The 13,570-nt window shown below is 36.1% G+C and overlaps 1 protein-coding gene across 4 annotated transcripts in view; it reads left to right on the top strand.

Moving 5' to 3' along the window:
• Positions 1-13,570, top strand: part of LOC5579251 (kazrin) — a 330,370-nt gene that overhangs the window by 178,028 nt on the left and 138,772 nt on the right. The gene's annotated exons all lie outside the window — the stretch shown is intronic.

Here is a 13,570-nt window from a genome sequence, read left to right as displayed (position 1 = left end):
TTCATTTTACGTCCGTTCTTAAAATTACATGACACTGAAAAACCAAAAAAAAAATACACGCCGTGACATAGAAGTAAGGTTTCAAACTTACTTTTACATCACGACGTGCATTCGCTCTAGAGGTTTTGTTGTCACATAATTTACTTGATAAACGCGCTGGATTTTATTGCACTGAGCAGCCATTGAACATCACTATTACTTACCAGTTAAAGCGATCCCATCATGTTGAATTTGGTTGCGTTACTCGTGCACGAATTGAATGTGTAGTCCCATAAATTTCACGGCAGAAATACCAAAATGCATGCAATTAGAGCGGTGGTCAGACTAGTGACCAAACATTCAATTTGATCTGATCTGCAAACATCATCATTATGTTTGACAATTGGACAGATTTATAAGAAGATCTCTTTCACTTTTCACTGACTCACGAAAAATTATGGTAAGTCTTGCTTGCTGCCACATCCACTTATTCTGTACGCACTCCAAATCCAGCTCAAAAAATCACCTGACATCATCACACACCAGCATTTCAACTGGAGGGTTGGATGGAAATCACTCGCGCACCGATAGTAACAAAAATTTTGTGAAATCAAACTGGGCGAACAATAACACGAATAATTCTATCAACAATTCGCGAGAATATTATGTAAAACACTAAAAGAACGACTTTCCGGCGGATCGTATTTCGTTTTGCATCTTTTCTGTGAAAAAACTGAACTCAACTGTCAGCGCCCAGCGGTCGTGTGCCTGCTCAAGCAAAGTGAAAATCATGTAATTTTACAGTTTTTGAAACTCGAATTCAAATCTCGCGACATGTCTTACTCTTCATTTATGCTTTATTGTGTGCTAAGCTGTTTTTGTATGTGCAATCGAATGTATTATTATGTTTGATAATCGTGGTATTATGATACATCAAAAGAAACAAAAAAATATGTCATATTGAGGATTGAGTCACGAAATATTTAAGTGCTTTTACGATTCAGTTGCCGGTAAAATTAATATTTTTTAAGAGTGCAGCATAGCAGACAAAAGTATCCGCTTATCATTTGGTGTTTTCCAGTTATGTCTGCAGCAACTCAAATAACCGCTTGGCAAAAAAAGGATACAATAACCGTAGTATGCCCCTCGGATATAATTGAAACAATTAAAGAGCGTAGCCGATGAGCCGTTAAACGAGGAGTACTAATGGATGAAGTTCGCTTTTTTTGGGTCAACACATGAAAATTTACGATATACACGGTTCAAACTTTGAAATGGAGAAACGTTTGGAGGTAATTATTTGGATATCTTCGTTTGGTCAGTCCAAAAGTCTCAATATGTTCGGTTCGAGTGAATTTTCAACCAAAATTCAAAGATGGCCACCGTTGCAATGGTTGACGTCTGCCCTTCACGTTTTCAAATGTAAACAATACTGAAGAAATAGTGAACCAACAATTCTGGTCTTTTTATTTGAAATTTTCTACTAGTGCACAAAGCTGAACTATTTTTTTTTGCTTCCTTCCCGGGCAGAAAAAAATGACAAACGAATACCATGTCATGCTATTAAGGTGAAGATGAATCGAAGCCAAACCACAAATTTTCAAGAACACAAATCTGCAGAAGCAAACATCCGATTGGTCACTCGCTGGTGGTGACTAAACGATTTTCAGACCATACGGGTGTTTGGTTCTTCAGATTTGTGCTCTTGAAAATCCGAAGTTTGGATTCGATTCATCTTCACCTTAAAATTAAGGTACTGGGTAATTAGCCCGACGCATGTTAGGTCGAAATATGTTAGACCAAAAAATGTTTGGCTGAATGAGTCATTGGGCCGAAAGTGTTATTAGCCCAAATGAGTTAAAAAAAATAATGTATAAATCTTCCCTCGACAATCGTTCAACATTTAGAGTAAAGTGGGGCAAAAGTTCGAGTGGGGTAAGAGTTTCTTTTTAAGATTTCTAGCTCAATTCAAAACAAATCTTATATATGTCACGGTGGTTCAAATGCTATTCAAGTAAGAGACTTTCAATCCAAATATCATAAAAATCGATTGAGATTTGGAAAAGTTATGGATATTTGTTGTTTTTCGACGTGAATATTGTAATTTTTGGTCAAACTTTCGTTGCATGGAACCAATTGAAGATAAAACCTTTTGCAATATTTTATGTAAGGGCGTTTCTAGCCCTATCATAACGTTGCTTTGAGGTGTATTCGTTTTAGCATAAATGCTTGAAAACAATTTTTGGCCCATAGTGGGGCAAAAGTTCGAATCAGCGGGGCAAAAGTTCGACCTATGTATAAAATCAAGGAAAAATTTGCAAATTGCCTAAAATCCACATATTATCTTCAAACTTAGTTAAATTAGTCTGATCGTGTGAAAACTGTCACCAAAATTTTACATTTCTACTTAGTTTTGCGAAAAACTGATATTTTTGAGTATATTACAATTAACCCGGTTTTGGGTAATTTTTTGATGAAAATTTAGTGTTTTTTTTTCGTCAAACTTAAGTTTACGGCTGGTGTAAAGTATGCCTGTCATAAAAGGATCGAAATTTTGTGTTTTGGCCAGCTAACTTTTGCCCCACACTAGATTCGAACTCTTGCCCCACCGGTGGGGCAAAAGTTCGAATAAGACAATCAATTTTGAAACTGTTATAACTAAAAATGGGTAAATATTTTGACACAAGTTTGTTCAGCAAAATTATAGCCAATATGTGAAAGGTTCACTGTATGGTATTTGTTTTGTTTTAGCTGCTATTGTTTTTCTGGAAACTTTGATTATACCACTAAGGTCGAACTTTTGCCCCACCTTACTCTATCACAATGAACATTACATCAAGATTCCGGGGTATGGTTCTTACTCAAACCTTGCTGAATTAGTAATGCGATGTCTGTTTTGGGACGCAAAAAGTAAATTTAAAGATCAAAGAATAGCATATATATGAAATGAGGAAAAAATTCTTATCAATCATGAGCAACTCTGATGCTAAACATTATTCACGAAAACTACTTTCACTGTAAACGTATTGTTTGATTTGAATTGTCATGATATTAACAATTTTCGGCAGCTCACAAACAATCACATTTTCATGCTAGACAGGATTTTTTCAGGCATTCTTCAAAGTATTTCACAAAGCATTCCTTCGAGAATTATAATAATAAATCATTCATGAATTTCTCACCAGCAACCTTCAGGTATTTCGTCTTATATTCCTTCAGGGATATCACCCGACATTCAAATAGGGTTATTTCTTGGACATCAACTGTTTTATGAACCAAACCAAAATGCTTGCAATAATATTTCCCAAACTTCATTCAGCTCTTATTTGAAGATATCAGAACGTTCGTTTTAACATATCTGATGGTATTTCGTATTAGATTCTGTCCTTGAGGAAGGGCAGGTCAATACATGATATTCTCCTCGTATATAAAGAAAAAAACAATTCACGCCAAGAAAAATCTTAAACTCACATGGTACGTAGTCTTTTCTGACTATCAAGTAGAATGAGTTATATCTGGATATTCAACGAGAAACAACGCAGACTACCTTATCGCATTCTTAAATGCTAGAAATTTTGAATAAAACTAAAACATGAGCTAGCATTCAACATTAGCCATTATTGCACGGTTTTTTACAGAAGTGAAATTGCAAACGAGAATAGTATTTTACACATTTCTGCGCTTAAAATTCTGACAAAAAATATGCAAATAATCATGGCTCGATGTGCATCATTTATGACATAATTATCAGTGTAAGGTCATTTAAATGGAGTCATTTTGCTTGTTGCATTCAATAAGGACTGTTCATTTTATAAAGTGGACACCTTGTACATTCAATATCTTTTTGAATTATCGATGAAATCGCAATCGGTTTTCTGCACTTTGTTCGACTAATGTTTTACAATATTGTGATAATAAAAAGCCTCCAAAATAGTTAAATTTCATACTTATAAGACTCAATGAAACCTAATAGAACGGTAGATTTTTTTTAGGTTACCTAAATCAATGATTATCAGAATTTGGCTGAATCTATGTTTTATATTTTCAGAAAAAAGAACCAGCTTCGAAAGTATCATCAATCAGAGGCCTGATGAAAAATATCAAGCTATTTTTGGAGCAACAATTTTCCAGATATCTCGAAATCATTTTTCATCAATTTTTCAAAGAGAAAAATATTTTAAATTTAAATGGAACTGATATGTGTAGAATTAAGATTCAAAGTACGTCCTGATGGAAGTACTAATATAGTATTAGCATGAAAAATAACCTGCGCCTTCAGAGAGTTGATAATTTAGTTCCCACGTCATATTTTGAGCACAATAGAAAAAAACAAATGCTTTATTTTCAGAAGATCGCTCAAAGCACAATGACATTTATCAAAATTGGAAACACTGCTGCAATGAAGCCGAATTTATTTTCCGTCCATTATTTTCATAATGTGTTATTCTGAGATTACCTATCAAAATATTCGGAGAAAAACGCTTACAGTTTGCTGTAGATCGATAAATATGCATACATGATTTTAAAAGTATGAAATGTTTCAAAACTTGACCATTAAAAGTAAAATTTATAGTTTCTTTAGTAATCTAAACAAATTTTTAACACGCTTTTTACTTTACTTTTTTATTGGGAGTGAAAGGATGATGTGTCAGTAAATTTGATCATAAAGAATAAATCACTAGAGTGACGTAATGTCAGAAAATAGTGAAATATTATTATTTTTTCTTAAGATCTACCTTCAAAAGAATAGTAAACGATACCAATATTCAATTTCTTCATAAAAATGAGGGTTTTTTTTATACTAAAAATAATGCTTAACTTTGACGAACTGTTATTCTGAGGAGTTTTTGGAATAACTATTTATTCCTTCAACCAAAAGCATATTGTAAGATTTTATATTTTCATAAAATTGTATAATAATAGTTGAACGACGCACAGAAAACCGATTACGATTTTATCAATAAATAAAATAGATGTAGCATTAACAAGGTGTCCACTTAAAAAATGAACCGTCCTTATTTAGGATGTTGTTTGCAATATTGTATCTTGACCATGGAATAGCTTAGCTTAGCTTAGCTTAGACTGACTACACATATCAATGGTTGCTATTCCGTGATTGACCGAAGTCAGTGAAAATGCACAAAGAATCAACTAGAAGTTCGGCTGGGATTGACCATAATCTTCTTCAGTGTGCATAATTCAGTGCCTCTATTTATACAGGGTCAATAACGGCGCCGGCCACGTCCTTGCAGTCAGGTGGGATTGGGGGAAGGAATGTTAGTGTGTAACCTTTGCTATTTGGAGACCGTGTTTGCCTCTGCATCTCCACAAAGGTTACTGGGAAGGATGTTTGTTAATGGGGAGGATCGTTGGGTCAAAGGATTCACTTTGATAAGTGATTAGACCATGATAAATAGTTTTTTGTCAAATATAAATATGCTTTTATGAAAATATAATATTTTCATTTGATATGAACAATTTCTATGTAAAGGAAAATTATGCCGACACTTGAGGTGACGAACCATTCAAAGTTTGTTGAACAAATATCTGAATGTAACATTCCTACAGCTGTCAGGACGAAAGCATGTGTTATTATATTTTACTTTTTTGAAAAGAAACAAAAACTCGATTGGCTGGAACATCATAGAACACTCTTATTCTTATGCCGACACTTACAGTGGCGAACCATCCAAAGTTTGTTGAATAAAGTGAACCTTTCGCAAGTCTACACTTGTAGTGTCGAACCATTCAAAGTTTTTTTTTATAATTACAAAAATAAAGATAAAAAGAAAGGGGTGTTTTGAAAACAAAAAAATGTTCATGAATTAGAGTTTATGTCGACACTCACAGTGACGAACCATTCATAGTTTGTTGAAAAATCATACTTACGTCCTATCTATTTTATAGATTAGAAATAGTAGCATGAAACGAGCTCACCAATTGATCCGTCATCCTTGACTGAGCAGCAACAATCCACATTCAGCTTAACTCGTTTGCTCGGCTATATAAAAGCACTCAGAGAAAATAGGCGCACGACCCGACATGTTTGATCCTGCCCTCGTCACCCGTTCCCGCAGAAGCAGGCGTCAAGGTCGGAAGATCAAACAGAACTAACCGATCGCGGAACTTTTTCACTTCACTCGACCGACGCGCGATATGTTTGATCCTGCCCTCGTCACCCGCCCCCGCAGAAGCAAGCGTCAAGGTCGGAAGATCAAACAGAACTAACCGATCGCGGAACTTTTTCACTTCACTCGACCGACGCGCGATATGTTTGATCCTGCCCTCGTCACCCGCTCCCGCAGAAGCAAGCGTCAAGGTCGGAAGATCAAACAGAACTAACCGATCGCGGAACTTTTTCACTTCACTCGACCGACGCGCGACATGTTTGATCCTGCCCTCGTCACTCGCTCCCGCAGGAGCAAACGTCAAAGTCGAAAGATCAAACAGAACTCTATTGTATCTTGACCATGGAATAATTGATAAACTAAAACAATTTAAATTCCATTGAGTGATGTGCTAATATCCAGGAACCTACAATTTTCCCAATAATGCAGTGAATGATGCTGAAACAAACCGATGCCAAACCGATACCTACCTTTGTCTACATTTGTCGTATCTATTTCCATGTCAGTCGTAAACGGTTTTGATTAGTGTCATATCTAACGGCTCACTGTGATTTAGTGATCAAAATACGCCACTTCAAGGTTAAAAAAATGTTTGATTAGATCATTTAGTTCTTCGGTAATCCCTCTCCATTTTCATTTTCAGCATGATAAAATATGTGAATTTCCCTTTGAATTCATTGGTTACATCAAAACACTGCCCAAATATAAAAAGCACCGAACAAATGCATGACGGCTCACAGTGCAGCGAAAACAACCACAATCAAAGGAATCGATTTCTACGCCAAACATCAAACACACATTGATGCGTACGAATGAAAAACTTTGTTTACGTGCTCACTTCAATGCGATTGTTGTGGGAATTTCTCAAAATTCCTTGAATAAAAAAAAGTTTTACGGCGTGCGATTGAAATAAAATCCTTTCTGTGAAAATGTACGAGGATTTTCCATAGTGTAAATAAGTGCCCGGTGAAGACTCACTTCAAACAGAGGGACAGGAAGAAATATGAATCGTGTTGTGGCGTGACTCAGTCGATCGCTAATCATATTTCGCTCGATACGTCTTTGCCCATGCGATTTCGGCGATAAAGTGCAAAATGAATAATTAAGCTAAATTTAATTATCGAAAAACAGTAGTTTTATTAACAACTACCGAAAAGCTAAACATTACATATAATTTGCAATTGGATAAGATGGACAAATTGATGTGAAGATTTGCGAAAAAGTTACACGTCTTCTCAGTGAGAATCGAACTCACGACTCCCCGATCTCTAGTTGGGGCGCGTTAACCACTACGCCATGAGAGGACTCATGAACTCATCCTATATTTCACCTAATCGTACATAAAGTGCTAATATAAAACTATTGAACGACTTACAAGCTCTGTTCTAGCACCATATCGCCGGTTTGAAGCGTTAATTGCTCGGTGATCAAACTCAAAAGTTCCTGGGAAGGCTATAGCAAAACCAGGCGTTTAAATCTTACTCAATATTTCAGACATCATTATCTAATCGCGTACCTTATTCGAACAACGGCATAGTTATCCTATAGCCACCCTGTAACTTATCTCAGTCAGTTTACTCCACCTATTGATGTCTCGTTAATCCCACAAAAGTGGAACCGGACGAATACCAGAGGCTCTGCGATCCGCTGAATAATATACCACCCATCACGAGATAGAACAAATCTCCCCATCACCCGCACAAAGCACGAAGAGAAAATCCCTATTGCCCACAATGCGACGGAAACACATTTGGAACATAGGCTCAACTGAAAGCCAATCGAATATACGTAATTAATTAAATGAGTTGAAATGGGCTGAAAGGGTTGAACGCATTCGTAGATATCTACGAATGGGGGTAACTCAATCCGACACAGGCACGCCTATAAAAGCGAGTTCAACATTAGGGTGGTTCAAAATAGAAAAAAATAAATTAAAAATCCAATCCCCTGTATGTACCTTGTAACCCTTTCGATAGAAATGGAGATCTGTAAAATTTTCAGATGATTTAAAGATGGCCCCAAAACGAAAACTACTTTGGAGAAATTTTGAAACATGTTCTGAATACGATAGCCCTATAGTGAAACTACAAACTTATCGGCTCAAAGCGAAAACTCGTTCTTCAATTTACTGAAGAGAGCATTTCAATCCGAAGAATGTGAAAAGAGATATCCATCAATTTGTTCGGTATTTATCAGCTGCATGTTAGATTATACCACTTTTTTTTTTGTAAAATCCCCAAATGAAATTAGCTCTAAAAAATTATTTCGTCAACAACTTTCTTCATTACAGCTTGAGTAATAAGTTTTGATAATTTATACCAGTATTCGTTAGTCGCGTGATAAGAGTCTGCGGCTACAAAGCAAAGCCATGCTGAAGGTGTCTGGGTTCGATTCCCGGTCGGTCCAGGATCTTTTCGTTATGGAAATTTCCTTGACTTCCCTGGACATAGAGTATCGTCGTACCTGCCACAAGATATACGAATGCGAAAATGGCAACTTTGGAAAGGATAGCTCCCAGTTAAAAACTGTGAAAGTGCTCATTGAACACTATGCTGAGAAGCAGGCTCTGTCCCAGTGAGGACGTAATGCCAAGAAGAAGAAGAATTTATAACAGCATCAAAATGGATGTATTAGTTCATACGAGTAGAAGAATAAGAAAAAAATACTTTCACAAACCTTACATAAATTTTCATATAAACCAGAAACGTTTTTTGAAATTTTGACAGAACTGTATACTCATTATACGCATTATAAGAAAGATATGGAAAGAGGATTTTCAATCTTTTTTTGCAAATTGAACCGCACTAACGAAACATAGGTAGCATCCGAAGGGTAATATCAACTACAATGGTGGAGAAAAACGTTCACGTTAAATATTTGAACATTTTAATCGATCGATCGCCAATGGAAGCGTAACAAATGGGATAAATCAACACAGCTCAATGGGGGTAATTATCGCACAAAAAAACTCCCTCCGAACAAAGTATCATAACGGTGCACCACTCATGAGGGATTCAAAAAAAATACTTCCGTTTCATCAATCTTTAAAATCCCGTCACCAATGAACCTGAACAAGGAGTTTACACAGCAGAGTGTGTGAAACCCATGGCACACGAAACGGAAGCCAAATTAATTGAAAGAAGAGATGATGAATCGCCTAACGGTAGGCTGAAATGAAAGTGGCAAAACTGCCAAGCGCCTTGGGATATTTACTTTGAAATTAGAATTTACGGTGTCTGATAATTGGGATGAACGCGTTCATTGGACAGCGAAGTGAGAATTTCAGTGAGACAACACCTTCTTTTATCTGGTGTGCATTTTGAAATGTTTAAACTTCATATGAAGAGCACATTTCATGTCCATTCCAGAGTTGCTTGCTGTCACTATCAACGCGCGAAATTTGCTGATTTGTACAGGCCGACTGCGATACAATTCGGATCATTCCATATCACATCAACGTCATGCTCTCTACTCCATCACCAGTGCATTGATGGCGATAGACTATGGATATCACTGATGGCCCAAGTTTAGCCTAAAATTAAGCATCTAAATTAACAATTTATCAGTACGATATTCTTGATAGTGCTGCAGACAAATTGAAACTGTGTGTTGGTCACTGAAAAACATTAATAGCGTGGGTAATTACCACGTGATCACTCATTCTGCTGTGATTGTGATCTAGAGTGTGATGTCGCATCACAGCTGTTGGTTGTCAGATCCAAGTGATATTGATAGTTTGCAATCGATATTGATAGTTTTAGTCCATCAGCCATCAGCTGATATGACCGATATTGTGCAACTCTGGTCCATTCACATATGTACAATAAGACAGAAGTTACTTACGTAATCTGTAATACACCTTTTTAGTCCACGAGATGAACCAATATAAAATATCATAAGTTACGCACACAAATCTTTCCGAAGCTTTTCAACAAAACTTCATCAAACATCAGAATCATGTAGTCTGGTTCTGTCTCTACCTGCAGCGATGTATGTTGGGGTCTGCTCCAGAAGGGATTTAAGTTAAACAATCATGTTTTGAAACCACTACTTGTAAACAAGCTACAGGATATTTTCTCAGATCCTGGGTTCGAATACGTAAAAGAGTCAATAAAAGCGGTTTTCCAACTAATTTTCGTTCTAATAATTGGACGCGATATCTTTGTTGAGGAAGTGACTTGAAATTAAAATGGTGCATCAGACAAGTCAACGTCAAATGGAATGACCTAATTCAGAGTCGGTTTCAGTCAAAACAGAGCCAAATCCTAGAATTTGCAGAAAATTTCCTCTCATCTCTGAGTACTGATTACCATTTGCAACCGCCGCAGGCAGGTGTACACCGGCCTTGGTTGGTAATTTAAAAATTGAAAACACGGACTCCGCCTACCGGAGCCCTCACTTGACTGCAGCGCATTTTCAATGATGACAATTATCTCATCCCGTTCGAAAAAGCATAGTCCGGTGGCCACTAGACGGCACACCATCACTGGTAATGTAAAACTAGTCACACTGCACCGTAATTTTCCATCTATTCACTATGGGCTGCTTCCATGTATCCTGGTGGTCAAAAATATTGTTGCTAGTTCATATTATATTTATACGAATTTGATGTTTTGTTTTTAAAAACAAAGTTTTCGAGACAAAATTTTGAAAAGGGCTTATAGTAAAAAATAATATTTTATTAAGTTATTTTTCTCAGTCAGATTTCTGTAAACTCTCAAACTGTATAAAATCATAACAATAATGTAGTTTATCAAATTCAATAAATTCTAACTTTGGCATACTCTGTACATCACGAATTTCAAAAGACTTTGCTCTGATGTTCCTGGAATATCCTAACAGAAGAATAGTATAGTAAATATGGAATGGTAAACAAGGTACCTTAAATTAAAGAGTGGGACGAAATATCACTATGAACGATCAGGTGTTCAAAAATCAAAAAAAAGGTTTGTTCTTCTAAGTTTACAGGGTAAACTTATTAGAACAAATCTTTTTTTTTCGATTTTAGGGCACTTATAGCCCATAGTGCTATCCCACCCACCTCTTTAATGTAAGGTACCTATGGCTAAAAGGCTCCATCCATATGTGTTTGCCTGTGGACGCTAGCACATCATGACATGTCGCCTGTCGTCATTCGCATTTCTGTCAACGACGACGGTTCATGTCGGTACGAGACGATAACGGCGGACGACAACGGCAACGACTGAGACTGAACGCAAATGCAAATGAATCATAGCTTTCCCAGATCTGTTGTGGGTGGTTTGTCGAGTCGATAGGTACCGCTCAGGAACGTTCTGGATGCACCCAGATCAAATGCTGTGCAGAGTTTTGGAGTTAAGAAAGGCAGAAGTTTCTTTTTGAGAATTTCAGCTCCATTTGGAACAAATGTTATAAATTTCATAGTGGTTTGAATTCTATTGAATATCATTCAAAACCTCTATGAAATTCATAACTCATAAGATGCGTTTACTTCTAAAATTATTGAAATCGTTGAGATTTGAAAAAGCCATTACTTCTGTTTTAAACGTAACAACATGTAAGAAAACATGGTCCAATTCGGACCTAGTGAAAGTTTTTAGACCATATATGTTAAGTACGATAAACTGCATGAGAAGTTTTATGTTTTCGTGAGAGCCTGTATCAATTCTCACACGCTTCTTTCAGAGATAATTGTTTGCTATCACCTACCAGGACAGTACTAGACAAATATTGGAACAAAATTCTCCAAAGGTCTAAATTCGACCAACTCTGTTTTAACTTGAACCCCTCATATTCCAATCCAGGCCACCCTAAATTTCATAGTTTTTTGCTATAGCTGACTTATTTGGCTTTCTTGATAAAGCCTCGCCAACAATATTTCGCCAATTCACTAGGCTCATGGCCGCTTCTCTCCATCCTCGACTGTGACCCACGCTCTCCAGGTTTTTTTGCAATGGCAGTAAATCCAATTGATTTGTCTAACTTCTTTGAAAAATCTGACAAAAAAATAAACTCAACGCCAGTTTTGTGAAAATACCAAATTCTCATTTCTCATGTTTTCCATGCTTGAGTTATAGCTCATACAACTTAATAGCCAAATCATCATGTATGAGTTGGCTCACCGATTTGTCTCATTGGCTAGTTTTTTCACAGTTTTTTTTTACGCAAATCTCTTTTTCTTTGTTTTTCTTTTCTCTGCTAGAAATATACCAAAGAGTAAAAAGAGGTTTTGCCAGATTTTCGTTGGTCTTATGAATCTATTTCTGGCAGCATGAACGTAAGCAACTTATTTTGCATCAAAATCTCATGAGTGAGTTTTGCGAAACAGATCTCATATGAGTTTGCTCTCGCGGGCGAACTCGGTGGTTGAGATTTCAGTGTGTTTTCTTTTATTTTACCAACACTGCTCAACGGGTCCCAAAAGTCAGAGCTGTCTCAAGCGATATGTGAATTGATTTATTTTTTAGATCGTGTTGACAAAATACCTGATCTGCAGATTGGCGGTGCGAGGGCGATGATGATGGAAAGGCATGCATCGGACCAATACACATTTTGTGATTTTTGTGCTTAGAGATACTCTCTAAAACAAACTTACACAATATCGGGCTCTTCTGAACCAACATCCTAAAAAAATATTCTTGTTTTGACTTATGCTTCATTTTCCCATATTTCATGAATATGGGAATCGAACTTCATTTTGTGTAACTTCCTTTTCGTGTGTATCAATATTATTTGAAAGCTTACGCACCAAACCAAATTGCATAAAATTGGTAAAAATGCTTAAATTGAGCATATAAATACTGATAATCTGGAAAATTAATTAAAAAATTCAGGAAATTTCTGCTGAACATTTAAGCCAGGCAGAATTTTGCTTTTTCTTCTATTGATTCAGCGAAGGAAATTTGATGTGTATTAGAATGCGGCTTTTGTTTTCAAAAGTTCTCAAGACCAAAAATTCGCGTGCTCTTCTGAAACCGAATAAAATAAAAAGAGAAAGCTCATAGTTTGACCCAACCATATTAAGATTCAGAGGTGGTGCAAGTGACTTGAAGGTGAATTTAATTTTAATTAAGTAAAGTCTCCATACCTTTGTTATTTTCTCTACAATTCTAAAGCTTTTAGTATCAATCAATCAAGTTTATGGAACATTTTTCAAAACTAGTTAAGATAAGTGTTCTCCAAATTTTATCTCATTTCACACAAAAAAAACATCTTTGTTTTACCATCACTTCATAAATACTCAACCAATTTCAAATATTCTTATAGTCTTAAATAACTTATTGAGTTGGTTTTGAACATCGTATACTGCTCATAAAGGTATAACTGTCCTATATTGAAAAAGTAGGCATTGAGAAAATAGGCAATATAAACTTGAACAAAATTCACGTTTTGCAGTTGCTATTTGGGTTGAAAGTTCATATATCGACTGTAATGACTTTATTTTTTAATATTAGTCTGCACCAACTTTATATTTTTCCGCAACA

This window comes from Aedes aegypti, chromosome 2 (assembly GCF_002204515.2).
Source record: "Aedes aegypti strain LVP_AGWG chromosome 2, AaegL5.0 Primary Assembly, whole genome shotgun sequence".
Taxonomy (NCBI): Eukaryota; Metazoa; Arthropoda; class Insecta; order Diptera; family Culicidae; genus Aedes; species Aedes aegypti.
Note: the sequence above shows the minus strand (reverse complement) of the source record. Positions and strands in the feature narration are given on the sequence as shown.